Source organism: Capricornis sumatraensis, chromosome 1, assembly GCF_032405125.1.
Source record: "Capricornis sumatraensis isolate serow.1 chromosome 1, serow.2, whole genome shotgun sequence".
NCBI classification, from domain to species: domain Eukaryota; kingdom Metazoa; phylum Chordata; class Mammalia; order Artiodactyla; family Bovidae; genus Capricornis; species Capricornis sumatraensis.
Window position 1 is genome coordinate 242,319,420 of NC_091069.1, and position 13,629 is coordinate 242,333,048.

Consider the following 13,629-nt stretch of genomic DNA (forward strand, 5'->3'; position numbering starts at 1 on the left):
GTACTAGAGTGGGGTGCCATTGCCTTCTCCGTTGCCAGACATGGCTCCCCTGCAAATGGAGGCTCAAAGATGTGAAGCTGCTTCTTTCTCCACGTGAATTTTCCCTTTTTCCCAAGATGGACCTGAAAAGGATAAAACACCCAGTATACCCCAGAATTAACCATCACAAATACTGTGCATGCAATTGTCAAGAAGTGTCTAATACACACAGTCATATCCTGAAATCAATAAATGTGACCCTGGGAAATGCTCTGAGAGCTAGAACAAATGAGTACACACACTTCACCAAACAACACAGGGCCACTTCAACAGGTACCTCTCTGGGCCATCAGTCAAAGAAAATCACCAGGGAGAAAACAAACAACATTCAGTCATCAGTGACTTTGAGCCACATGGCTTGGCTCAAAGGTTGTGGTGGGGTGGGAGATGGAGTGGGAACAGATCACCTTAACAAAGCCATTTTGCTACATGGGAAATTTTTATGTGGCTCCCCCCAAAATTTAACATCCATTTTGTGATGTTACACAAAATGAGGGGGATTTACTCATTACTTAATTTTTTACATATTCAGTAAGAACTGGATATGGAACAACGGATTGGTGCAAACTGGAAAAGAAGTCCATCAAGGCTATATATTGTCACTCTGCTTACTTATATGCAGAGTACATTATACAAAATGCTGGGCTGGACGACTCATAAGCTAGAATCAAGATTGCCGAGAGAAATATCAACAACTTCAGATATGCAGATGATACCACTTTAATGGCAGAAAGTGAAGAGGAACTAAAGAGCCTCTTGATGAAGGTGAAAGAGGAGAGTGAAAAAGCTGGTTTAAACAGTCAAAAATCAAAGATCACGGCATCTGGTCATTGGATGGACTGGTGCTGAAGCTGAAGCTCAAATACTTTGGCCACCTGATGCAAAGAACTGACTCCTTAGAAAAGACCCTAATGCTGGGAAAGATTGAGGGCAAAAGAAGAAGGGGGTGACAGAGGATGAGAAGGTTGCATGGCAACACCAGCTCAATGAGTTTGAGCAAACTCCAGAGAAAGTGAAGGACGTGGAAGCCTGGCAGGCCACAGTTCATGGGGTCACAGAGCAGGACATGACTTAGGGACCGAACAACAACAACACAATCTTATAAGAGATAGGAAATAAAATATGTATAAAAGAGGCATTTTCACATGCCCCTCATCTCATAGATGGCCATCAAGTATTCTAATAAGGGAAACAGGGAATCATCTGAGAACTGACCTAAAGTCAGTTGTGCTATAATGTTTCTTTGAAAACAAAAATTTGTTTCAATGCAATTAATATACTAGGGAACCATTAGAGGATAATGAAAATTTTGTGTTTGCTTGTGAACAATTTCAACCATGAGAAACACTAGGAGACTGCAGAAAACCACACACAGCTGAACCCAAGCACCCTCACAAGCATGCATGTACCTCCAACACCCACCAGCGATCTGGCTCACCTGGTGATAACGTACCACCCACCCACATCTGTTACAATTTCCTTTCAGTTTCCAAACAACCCTCCTTCACTACTCACAATAACTTACAACTGCAACCTTTCCAACACCCACTTCCACAAGTAAACTTAAAAACAAGTGATTTTATATTTCCCAGTCATTTAGTTCCTGGGGGGGTACCTAAGACGATCAATCTTTCCTCCTTATCACCATTCTTCCTGTAACCCAGTTCCTTGTTCCCTACAGCCTTCAACAGCAGACACCAGAATTTTTTGTTTTTTTTTGGTTTGTTCCCCTGCTTCATCTCTCAGTGGAAAAAGAGCTGTTTTCTACAGGAAAGGAAAATACCTGCACTGCTATTAATGTGGACAAAATATATAAACTCTCACTGCAGACATACTCTCAAAGCCCTCAGGTCTTGATCTTGTTTTCCAACAGAGTGGATCTGTCGATACAGACCTGCCAAACATCTCCCCAGAATTAAACGATGCCCTAAATTTCTTCCTTTATGGTGAAGTACTGGCGAGAATATGGGGAGGGAAGGGCAGCGAAGGCAGTTTCATCTCCATTTATTTACTGATGGCAGTCAAGGGTGTGGCTGCAACTTAGTATAAATCAATGGCAATCAAAGGGCAGATTTTCTTAGACTTTATGTGAGGCAGAGAGGAAAAGCCAGTTTGTGTGTGGATGAGTAACATGTATGTGCACTAGGCACGTGTATTTCTTGCCCTGTTCTAATCTGCTTTAGGGCAACTTCAAGGACACATGTTACATACTATACTAGATATACATGCAAAATAATAAAAATGAAGCCAAGGAGCATGTGTGTATATATATATATCATATATATATAAATACACACATATGTATATGTAAGTCATAATTCAAACCCTAATTAAAGGGAATCTGTGTAATGTATAATCTTGGTTACATAATAATGAGGAAAAAAGTAAAATGGAACCCAGGAGAAACAGAGATTAGGTGAAGGAAAATCAGGCAATGAAGCCCTAATCCTGGGTTCAAATACCAGTTCTGCCATTTACTTCTGGGCAAGTAATTTCCACTTTTCAAGTTTCAATTCCTCACAGATAAAATTGAGAATACTTCCCACCTAGAGTGTTATTTTCCAGATTAAATGACAATGTTCCTAAGGTCACAAGGGGATCACAACTTCTGCACCAGAGCTCTGGTTTTATACCATGTTCAGAAATTCAGATGGTTGGGCATCCCAGAGTTCTCAGCACTCTGGGTCCGAAGGACAGAATATGGGCACACACCCATGACCCCAGACCCAAGCAGCAGGGGGACAGAGATGAGCTGGCCTCAAAGGAGTGAGAGAACTGAGAAACCCCAGGGGTCTGTACCCTGATTTCCAATCGTTCCAGGTTGGAAGAAACTTTCAGTTCAGTTCAGTTGCTCAGTCGTGTCCGACTCTTTGCGATCCCATGAATCGCAGCACGCCAGGCCTCCCTGTCTATCACCATCTCCCAGAGTTCACTCAGACTCACATCCATCGAGTCTGTGATGCCATCCAGCCATCTCATCCTGGGTCGTCCCCTTCTCCTCCTGCCCCTGATGTCTCCCAGCATCAGAGTCTTTTCCAATGAGTCAGCTCTTCGCATGAGGTGGCCAAAGTACTAGAGCTTCAGCTTTAGCATCATTCCTTCCAAAGAAATCCCAGGGCTGATCTTCAGAATGGACTGGTTGGATCTCCTTGCAGTCCAAGGGACTCTCAAGAGTCTTCTCCAACACCACAGTTCAAACGCATCAATTCTTCGGAGCTCAGCCTTCTTCACAGTCCAACTCTCACATCCACACATGACCACAGGAAAAACCACAGCCTTGACTAGACAGACCTTAGTCGGCAAAGTAATGTCTCTGCTTTTGAATATACTATCTAGGTTGGTCATAACTTTTCTTCCAAGGAGTAAGCGTCTTAGGACAGCAGTTTCCAAAATGGGACCAGCAGAATCATCTAGAAACTTGTCAGAAATACAAATTATCAGGCCTTATTTCATACATTCTGAATCAGGAAGTCTGAGTGTCCGGGCTGGCAACTCAAGTTTAAGAACCAAAGTCTTAGGAGATTAGAGTTTTGCTTCATTAAGTTCAAGAATTTGTATAATACCTGTTTCAAGTCAGAGTTTTGAAAAGAATAAAAAAAGAATACCAGTATCTCTCTGGCCCTGCTCTACAATTTAGTAATGAATTCACACACCCTCTGGCTATTCTGGCCACCCAGCAATGCTTGCTGCCTCCTCAGACCATTAGAGATATGGTCAAATCCTGATACAACCAAAAATGTCACAAACATGCTGATCAAATCACATGGGAGGATTTGTGGACAGAAAGCAATGGAAGGTGTAATCCTCTTAGAATGAAAGGAGTGTGGAAAAAGAAAAAAATCACCTCTTGGAGTGTGTAAATAAGGTCTACAGAGGAAGGATGATGTGAAAATGCATCCTTTTACATATCCAGCACCAACTACTTATTTCTGCTTATCTTCCTGCCTGCCAGTGTCTAAAATTGGGGTTACATACTCAAATAGGGCAAGCTACTTTACCTGGTGACCTTCTCCTCAACCTCCTTCCCTACACTCAAATCAACTCCAGAATTGCCAGAGTTTGAGTTTATGAAGCTCTTGCAACATCTAGACCCCTTGATTTTCTTCCTTTTCATTTATTTGCTTGTTTATCTGATTGCATTTGCACCAGTTTTCTGAGAGATGGATGGGAGAAAATGGAGAAAAAAAAAAAGTGGGCAAAATAGGCTTGGTGAAGAAGAGCCACAATTACCATGGAAGCTAAAATACAGGATTTGTGATTAATGGGCAGATTTCATTATCCTGTACTGTTCTATAAGGAGTGCTGTCTCTAGTTACCAACCTGGAAAGAAAATCCGTAATAACTACAAATTGCAATGCCAAAGAGTTCCTATTGTATGCTAATGTTGCACCAAAGCTAAGATCACTATATTCACCGGCAGAAGGCTGCACCTCCTGCAAGGTGTTAAGATGATTGTAAAAGTCACAACAATCAATTAAAACTGCAATTATCAAACAGAATATAAAACACTGAAAAATACCTATGGCACAGACTTACTGACTTATGTATAAACTCATTCAACAGCAAGCAGCATTTCTAATTTTTTCCACCATAATCTTTATGAGTTTTAGAAATTAAGTAATTCTTATAATTAAAGAGGAATACTCATGTTACACATAAAACCAAGCAAATGGATATACATTGTGTCTAATAACAATACAAAAGTTTCCAAAGGATATTTTTGGTTACAATATTTGTCCCATGCCCTTTATAATAGTTAGATTATCACTCTAAACTCTCCCCAGAGACACATGTTATCTCAATTTTGACAGACATATCACATAAAAGGAATCATATGTCATGGAACATTGTAATGAGAATAAACATTGGGAATCATCTAATCCAACCCTTTCTCATTTTATGAGCAAAGATATTGAGACTCAGGAGATTTAATATTTGCCCAGGATTACACAGCTTGCCAGTGGCTTAGTGAGAATTAGCACTTTCCGCTTGATTCTAATATATTGTTCTTTCCACTGTATCATTCTGCCCCTAGCCTTCAGGTAGAGCTAACCAGGACCTGACTGCACCAGAAGCTCAGAGAATAGAAGCTCCTGATCAGAGTTTTCCCACTACGTACTTCTCTCTATGTCTGTGTTTGGCTGAAATCTAATCATCACACGCTTAAACCATGTACACTTCTTCAGGTGGTGACCCACAGATCTGCCTTGAGCATACTCTTAGGACAAGACATTTTTCATTCAGGGGCTTGTACTAGCCTTGTAGGGATGCTGCAAGGAGGAAGCTCTCTACTAATTAGAAAAATAAAAATAAACTATCATTCCTAGGATTCAAAGAGTCAGATACAGATTTTAAGATTTTCAAACTCAGAAAAAGATGAGACAGAAGTATTTATAAGATATTTAATTCCTCAGTGACTGCCTTCCAGGACCAAATGGCATGAAAGTCAGTTAATCTGTAAATGTTCCATATGCAAGAGACTCGCCAATAATCTATTTTTCTAAGGGCTCTGCTGTTCAAAACCCTACAGTGTCTCCCTCACACAGAATAAAAACTAAAGTTCTTAGACTGCACAGTAGGTTTTTTAATAATCTGTTTAACACCATTTAAATAATATTAATTACTTGCTCTTGTAAAACCCATGCTGTATTAACTACCTATTACTGTGAAACAAATTAGCCCAAAACGTAGTGGCTTAGAACAACAATAAATACCCACAGAGATTCTGTGGGTCAGGAATCTGAGAGCAGCTTTACTGGCTGCTTCTAGTTAGGGTCTCCCATGACATTGCAGTCACCTGAAAGCTTGACTAGAAGTGGAAGATCTGCTGCCAAGATGGCTTTCCCCATAGCCTTGCCGCGGGCACCTCCCCAAAGACATGCTGGTCTCTTAAGGGATGGCAGCTATTTCCCTTCAAAAACAGAGACTCAGGAAAGCCAGCTTCAAGCTACAAGGTCTGCTTTGACCTAGCCTCAAAATCAGACATCACCCTCTCTGTAATATCCTACTGGTAACACAGGCCAGCCCAATCCCATTTGGTAGGGGACTATACAAAGGTGTCAATACCAGTAGGTGGGACTGTAGGAGGGCTATTGGAGGCTAGCTACTGTACATCCCATACCAGCCACCACACTCTGCCATTTTGCCACACGGTTGGCCCCTCTGCCTCCTGCTCATATTAGAATGGTTAGGGGAAAAAGCACGTGATCTAGAGTTAGTAAAACTGGGTTCAGTCTCAGTCAGTCAAAGCCTGGAGTCTGATTATGAGCAAATCTCTTAGTTTTACCTCCTATATCTGTAACAGAAATACTATAATCCCTACTGAAAAAAGTAAGTGTGGTTACTAAATGAAGTTCAGTATAGAAAACTACTTTGTAGACTGCAGGTAAGTAAAATTGTTTCTCAACCACCACTTTCCTTCTAGGCCTGCCTGTACACCACTGTTTCTTAAACCTTCTCCTCTCCATTGAAAGTCCCAGTGTCCTCTTCTCGGTTCTGACAGCACCACATGTATTCCTACACAGTCTTCTCACATTGTGCATTTATTATAAGTATTTGTTTAAATGAAATTCACTCCTACTAGCTTATACATTTCTTCAGGTCAGAATCTCTCATATTACTGTCTATTACAAAACAGTCAATAAATGTTTGATTAACCAAACTAGCTTGCCTTTATCCTTTAATCACCATCCAAAGAGACAGGAAGGCCTTTCTGCACACACAGTCCATGGGATACACATGATAGAACAGAGAAAGGTTAATTTTAGTTCTAGACAGTCAGAGCATCTTGACGCCTACGATGGAGAAAATAGTTTGGCACTTTGGAACATGTCTCAGATATCAAAAGCTGAGCTCCTAGAATAAATGATGATTTTTGGAGAACTGGGGAATACATGGCCAGCCAGTCTATCCCTCCACTGACAGAGGAGAGCCAGAGGAGTTTGGGGATAAGAGTGCAACAGGCAGAATTCTAAAGATGTACCTCCCCTGACATTTCCTGTTCCTGGCTACTAATCCAGCCATTAATTTTGGTATTGCTCTTTAGGGACTTCACAGATGATATTAAGGTTATTCATAAGCTGACCGTAAGACAGAGGTATCATCTGGGTGGGTCCAATGTAATTACGTCAGTCAGAGAAGTCTGGAGAAGCACAGGAAAAGGAAGGCAGAAAAGATGAGAAAGGAGGGAAGGTCAAAGAGATTCAAAATGTGAGGACTCAACCCACCATTGCTGCCTTTGAAGATGGAAGAAGGGAGCCATGAGCCAAGGAAAGAACAACCCCCAGTTGACATGCAGCAAAGAAATGTGGGTGTTGGGCATCAAAGGCAAGAAACTGGGACCTTCTAACAACCAAGAAAGCCTGAAGTGAACCTTGATTTCGGTCTTATAAAACCCAAGTCTGTGAAGTCAGTTAAGTCACCCCGGACTCCTAACACAGCACTGTAAGATAATAAAATGCATGTTATTTGAGCTGCTAAATGTCCAGTAATTTGTTATGGCAGCAATGGAAAACTAATGCAAAGAGTAAGAGGGTTTCTGAAAAGAAAACAGAGCCTTCTCTCCCTATCTGCACTTTGAAGCAAATCTATGCGGATGGGGGATAAAGCAAAAGAAACCTCAGGTGAGTTCAGAAGCTGAGAGAAGCTTAGCACGTAGCAGGATCTGGAAGGATGGAAGAGCCGGCAGCACAAGGAGAGCAGGGACATGCATGGGGGCCACCATACAGGTCTGTGCTTTCTAGCGAGTTGAGGGAGAAAACCAAGAGTTTCCCCCAAAGTATCAGAGAGGAAGGCCTGAGGTATCAGCAGGGTCTGGGGCCTGGAAGGCAGAATGAAAACTTTCAGCTGTGCACTCGGCAGAACCAAAGACCGCTGGAAACCCTACATCTGAATGGAAGTGTCACAGATCTCAGAATAACACCTAATCCCAAGAAACTTACCCTGAGGGAGAAGCAAAGTAGAAAGCAGAAGGAAAGAAACCCAAAATCAACTGAGTGTTTGCTCAAACTAGAGAAGGAGGGGAAGTGTCTGGAAGTTTCTGAATTTACCATTAGGTTGGCAAGATTTCATTTTCAGCCAAAAGAGAAAAATGGAGGTTCAAGAGGTAAGAAAATTCGGTTATAAACGAAGTTTTATTTTGTATACCAAGTCTGTGACTGATGATAATTGCCAGAGACAGATGCCATTTATCAAAGTTATTATCTTCCAAAAGCCATACTTCACATTCATCCTGTAATTTAATATCCATAATAACCCTCCAAGCCTTGCACTGCTATCATCTCTATTTCATAAGTAGAGAAACCAAGACTAAGAGACATGAGGAAAATAGTCCAGAACGTGACAACTGGCAAATGGTAGATTCCAGATTCAAATATCTACCCACCTAGTATTTCCTCTTTGAATTCCTTTCAGTGAGTGTGCAGAAGGGATGCTACTATTTATGAAAGCATTTATAAATTCATCTGTGATTATACTACCTACAAGACGACTTTTATGAATTCTTTGGTATCTCAATAATAGCAATAGCATCTGTTAACTTATCTTGAAAGCACAGACATGCCAAGCAGCTCTAAGTGGCTTTTGTGGATCATTTAAAAATTACGATTTTCTCCTTTTTGTAGATGAGAAAAGTGAGGCCCTGACTTGTCTGAGTACACAGAGTAAGAGGCAGGCCCGAGATCTGAACCCAGGCACTCTGACTCCAGTCTTCGTGTTTACCCATGGGCTACACAGCATTCCTACCTTGAGTCACCCTTAAGACCTAGAGGTCAACAAGAAATGCCACACTGGCCCAGAGGAGAGATTCTGGAAGTAGCATGGAGGGCTGTTTATAGAAGAGCACTGTTACACTCTATGACTACACTTATTAAGGTTTAGCTGTCCCTGAAGGGATCTATTTTGCTTTTCTTAACCTACTTCATTGCTTTGATGCTTAAGAGACACCATCAATTCAATAATAGCTACTGAGGTTATAAGCAAACACATTTATTATAAGTCCTATTCAAAGTTCAGAAATATTAAGAGTGTCAATAATAAGGATGTGTATTTACATTTTTCAGCTTGTAGCACCTCCTGAAAAAACAAATTCAAGTTCATTTATCCAATACTTTCTAAAAGCCAAGACTATGGAGTCAGAGATAAATGACACAGTCCTGGTCTCACTGGACTCACAGGGATACTTTAGCCAACAGCATGTGACACTAAGTGAGCAAACTGGAGGAGCAACTAGCTGCAAGGGGACAGGCTATGAGGAAAAGCTTTCTGGAAGAAGCCATGCTATCAGAATTCAATTTGTAAGGATCGGAGAGCAAATAGGTGGCCAAGATTTTAAAAAGAAGAGGCTATGATTTATTTAAGGGGGCTGTAAACACAGTTGAAAAACTTATTTCACTGACTTCTACTGAACTAACTCCTGAATTAACACTCTCTATTCTCTCTGAAAGACATCTTGACACTCAAGCCAAATACTAATGGATTCTCTCCAGTGGGCCAGGGCACTTGATGTCTCACCCAGGTGAGGGAAATGTTTGCCAAGAGTCACTTGTATTGGTTCCCAATATATGTATGCCAGTTGTGCTTGGCTTTATAATCAAATTAATTTAATTAAACATTATATTATTTAATTAAATATAAGTCAATGAAACATGAGTGAAAAAAAAAGAGTTACTGTTTCTAAGAAAACTAGGTTGAATCTTTAAAAACGACTCAAAAAGATTAGCTGCCAAAAAGTTATTGTCAAATTACAAGTGAGTGAGATGGCTATAAAAGACTGGAAAATATAACAACCTAGAAGATTCTGCTCTTTTATTCACTCTACTTGAAAGAAACTCAATTGAAATCATGAGACATATTATGGGTGTGGTTACACAAGAACATTGATGAGGTACTTTGACAAGTAGAGCCACATTCAAGGCAAAGGCTTCGGCCCTATATCAAAAGATTGCTGAAGAAATGTGAACACATGTTTTAAGTTAAAATAAAAAATTTTAATGTATCATTTTTAGGTCTCTATTTTAACCAATATTTGTATTAAAAATTATGTCTCAGATCAGAAGGTTTACACTGTAATTTAAGAAGACTGAAGCCAGGATTATAAATAGGCAAGTATCAACAGATGGCTAGAGAAGTTGGCAATATAACCACAAGGTCTGCACACATGCAAGAACATGTAGCTTCACACAGAGAACATAGCAGAGGCACTGGTATGATAAGATTCCTGGTTGAGAAAGGTCATATGGGAAACATGGAGAATGCTTTGGAGAATCAAGACTAGATGCTGTTGAAGTAAATCTGTGAAGAAATGATGAAGCTTTAACTGAGGCTGGTATAGTGAGAGGAACAAAATCTGCAGTCAGTGCATGAGATTAAGTACCTGGTGAGCTGGTACAAAAGTGGTGAAGTGCTACGGCAATGGGAGCTGTCACTGCAATCTTATGAACAATATCTGGCATAGGGGACTCGAACTCTACATATTTACAATTTTAAAGAGGACTCTTTTGGGGGTTTTAAGCAAATCCTAATGCGTCACCATTTTATTGATTACATTACATGGCCCCATTGATAAGTGTCTATCTAGGCTGAAATTCTCACTTTTTTCAGTCCATCTTCACAGAGCAGTCCTGCTCTATCCTTGATTTACTTGGTCTTTCTCAGGTTGACTCAAACTCTAACCAGAAGGTTTAGGTAAGAAACCTAAATTAAATATTCTTACAATGGGAATTCCACAGCTAGTTCTTTATAAAGTCACGGATGAGATCACTGCAGCATCCATACAGAGTAATGGATATAATAAGGCTTATCTTCCTTTACTAACAGATCTAGTCATAAGAAAATAATAGTAAGCCACGTCTGTCTCATTGGATAATTACTAAATGATGCCAAACTACAAATAAAGCTACATAGAAATCTAACATTTAGATAGAAGTAAAACAATAAAATAGGTAATAGTAAATGTAACCCATGTTAAGAATAAGTAATTTTAAAGCAACCTCTTCAGAGCCACCTATATACATACGTGATTACTCAATAAACAGAAAGGCAAAGTGACAAAAACTGCACATGAAATGATATTTTTACTTTATAATAAAATAAATTTATAAGGTAGTTGATAATAAACAAAGTGGCTTCACATATATTTCATTAATTAATTTACCTCCTATGATAAAGACATTATCATACCATATATGAAAAAATAGGCTCTATAAAGTATATAATATTTTCTAAATTTATTCTTCAAAACATCACCAGTGTTATTTTTCTAAATCCTTAAAAAAAATGGTAAGTTGAAAGGTGGCATGTTATGAACATGCAGAGGGCATACAACAGAAAATCAATGCTCAGTAAAAGCATCCAGATTGGGTTATTATCAACTCCTCTGTGCTTGTATTCACAGCACAGAATCACAATAAATGCATTCTGGAAATACTACAGAAAGAACATTAAGATATTTAAAAATGGTCACATTAGACTTTCATCAGAAGTCTAAATCCCACAGACTAGGGAATGCACATAAGACTATCAGCAGATTTTTCAGCACAAATTTTGCAGGCCAGAAAAGAGTGGCACAATGTAATTAAAGTACTAAAAGAAGAAAACTTCCAACTAAGAACACTCTACCCACAACAAATTCATTATTCAGAACTGAAAAATTTTCAGACAAGCAAAAACTAAAGGAGTTCATCAACACTAAACTGACATTACAAAAACCTTAAGTTAAAAGGACTCAAGTTGAAAAGAGCTAATTTGTAACAAGAGCACATATGAAAGAATAAATCTCACTGGAAAAGTAAATATATAGTAAAGATAATGATTAATTACTTATAAAGCTAATGTAAAGGTTAAAAGATAAAACCAGTAAAAGTAACTATGATTATAATAATTAGTTATGGAATACACAATATAAACATGTAAAATATGACATCAAAAACTTAAAATATGTAGGGGGGTGGTGAGCAAAAATCTTGAGTTTATAAAACACAAGTTGGTATCAATGTAAAATAAATTGTATAAATAAAATTTGCTATATGTAACCCTCATATGGCAAAAACCTATAGCAAACAGACAAAAGATAAAGAAAAATAAATAAATATACACATAACCACTAAAGAAAGTCAAATGACAAAAGAGGGAAGAAAAGAAAAAGGAACAGATATGTTCACTTCAGCAGCATCTATACTAAAATTGGAACCATACAGAGAAGATTATCATGGACCCATGCAAGGATGACAGGCAAATTTGTGAAGTGTTGCATATTTTTAACAAAGAGATAGAAGATTTAAGGAAGAAACAAACACAGATGAAGAATATAATAACTGGAAAGAAAAATACACTAGAAGGCATCAATAGCTGAATAACTGAGGCAGAAGAATGAATAAGCAAAATGGAGCACATAATGCTGGAAATCACTGCCATGGAACAGAAGAAATAAGAATGTAAAGAAAGCCAGTCTCAGAGACCGCAGGGACAACACTAAACACATGTGCATTAGCATTACAGGGGTACAAGAAGCAGGAGAGACAGAGAAAGAGCATTAGAAAGTATTTCAAGAGATTAGAACTGAAAACTTTCCTGAGAAAGGAAATACTCACTTGAGTGCAGGAAGTGCAGAGTCCTATACAAGATAAACCTAAGGAGAAACACACTAAGAAACATATTAATCAAACTGACAAAAATTAAAGACAAAGAAAAAATAACAGCAACAAGGGAAAAGCAACAAACAACATACAAGGAACCCCCGGTAAGGTTATCAGCTGACTGGTCAGCAGAAACACTGCAGGCCAGAAAGGAGTGGCATGACATCTTTAAAGTGATGAAAGGGAAACACTTACAACCAAGAATATTCTACCCAGCAAGGTTCTCATGCAGATTTGAAAGAGAAATAAAAAGTTTTAAAGATAAGCAAAAGCTAAGAGAATTTAGCGTCAGAAAACCAGCAGTACAACAAATCCTAAAGGAACTTATCTAGGTGGAAAAGAAAAGACCACAAGTAGACTCAAGAAAATTATGAACTGGGAAACTCATCAGCAAAAGAAAACATAAAGGTAGGAATCATCCCAACACAAATTTGATATCAAAACCAGCAAACAGGAGAAGAGGAGAGCACCAATGCAGGATACCGGAACAGCACTTGAAATAAAAAGACTAGCAAACTAAAACAACTTTATCTGTATATAGACTACTCTATAAAACCTTTTGGGAACCCAAAACCAACACTCTATAATAGATACAAACACAAAAGAGAAAAAAGTTATCCAAAACCTCCACTAAAGATAAATATCAAATCACAAAAGATGAGAAGAAAAGAGGAAAGGAAGGAAAAAGCCATTCAAAACATCCAAAATAATTAAGAAAATGGCAATAGGCATATAAATAATGCTCCAACCAAAAAAAGAAAAAAACAAAACATGGACTGACTGGCTGAACAGACAGAAAAATGAGGCCCATATGCATGTTTTCTACAACAGACCCACTTCAGATCTAGGGACACATACAGACTGAAAGTGAGGGAACAGAAAGAAATATTCCATGCAAACAGAAATTTTTAAAAAGTTAGAGGAGCGTTACTCATATCAGAACAAACAAACTTCAAAA

The 13,629-nt window shown here is 38.8% G+C and overlaps 1 non-coding gene across 1 annotated transcript; it reads left to right on the forward strand.

The window, feature by feature from the left end:
* The first annotated feature begins 12,189 nt into the window (after window positions 1–12,189).
* Window positions 12,190–12,295, forward strand: LOC138093486 (U6 spliceosomal RNA). Its single transcript, XR_011146102.1, has one exon. It is a non-coding gene; the product is annotated as a U6 spliceosomal RNA (small nuclear RNA).
* Window positions 12,296–13,629: the final 1,334 nt, after the last annotated feature.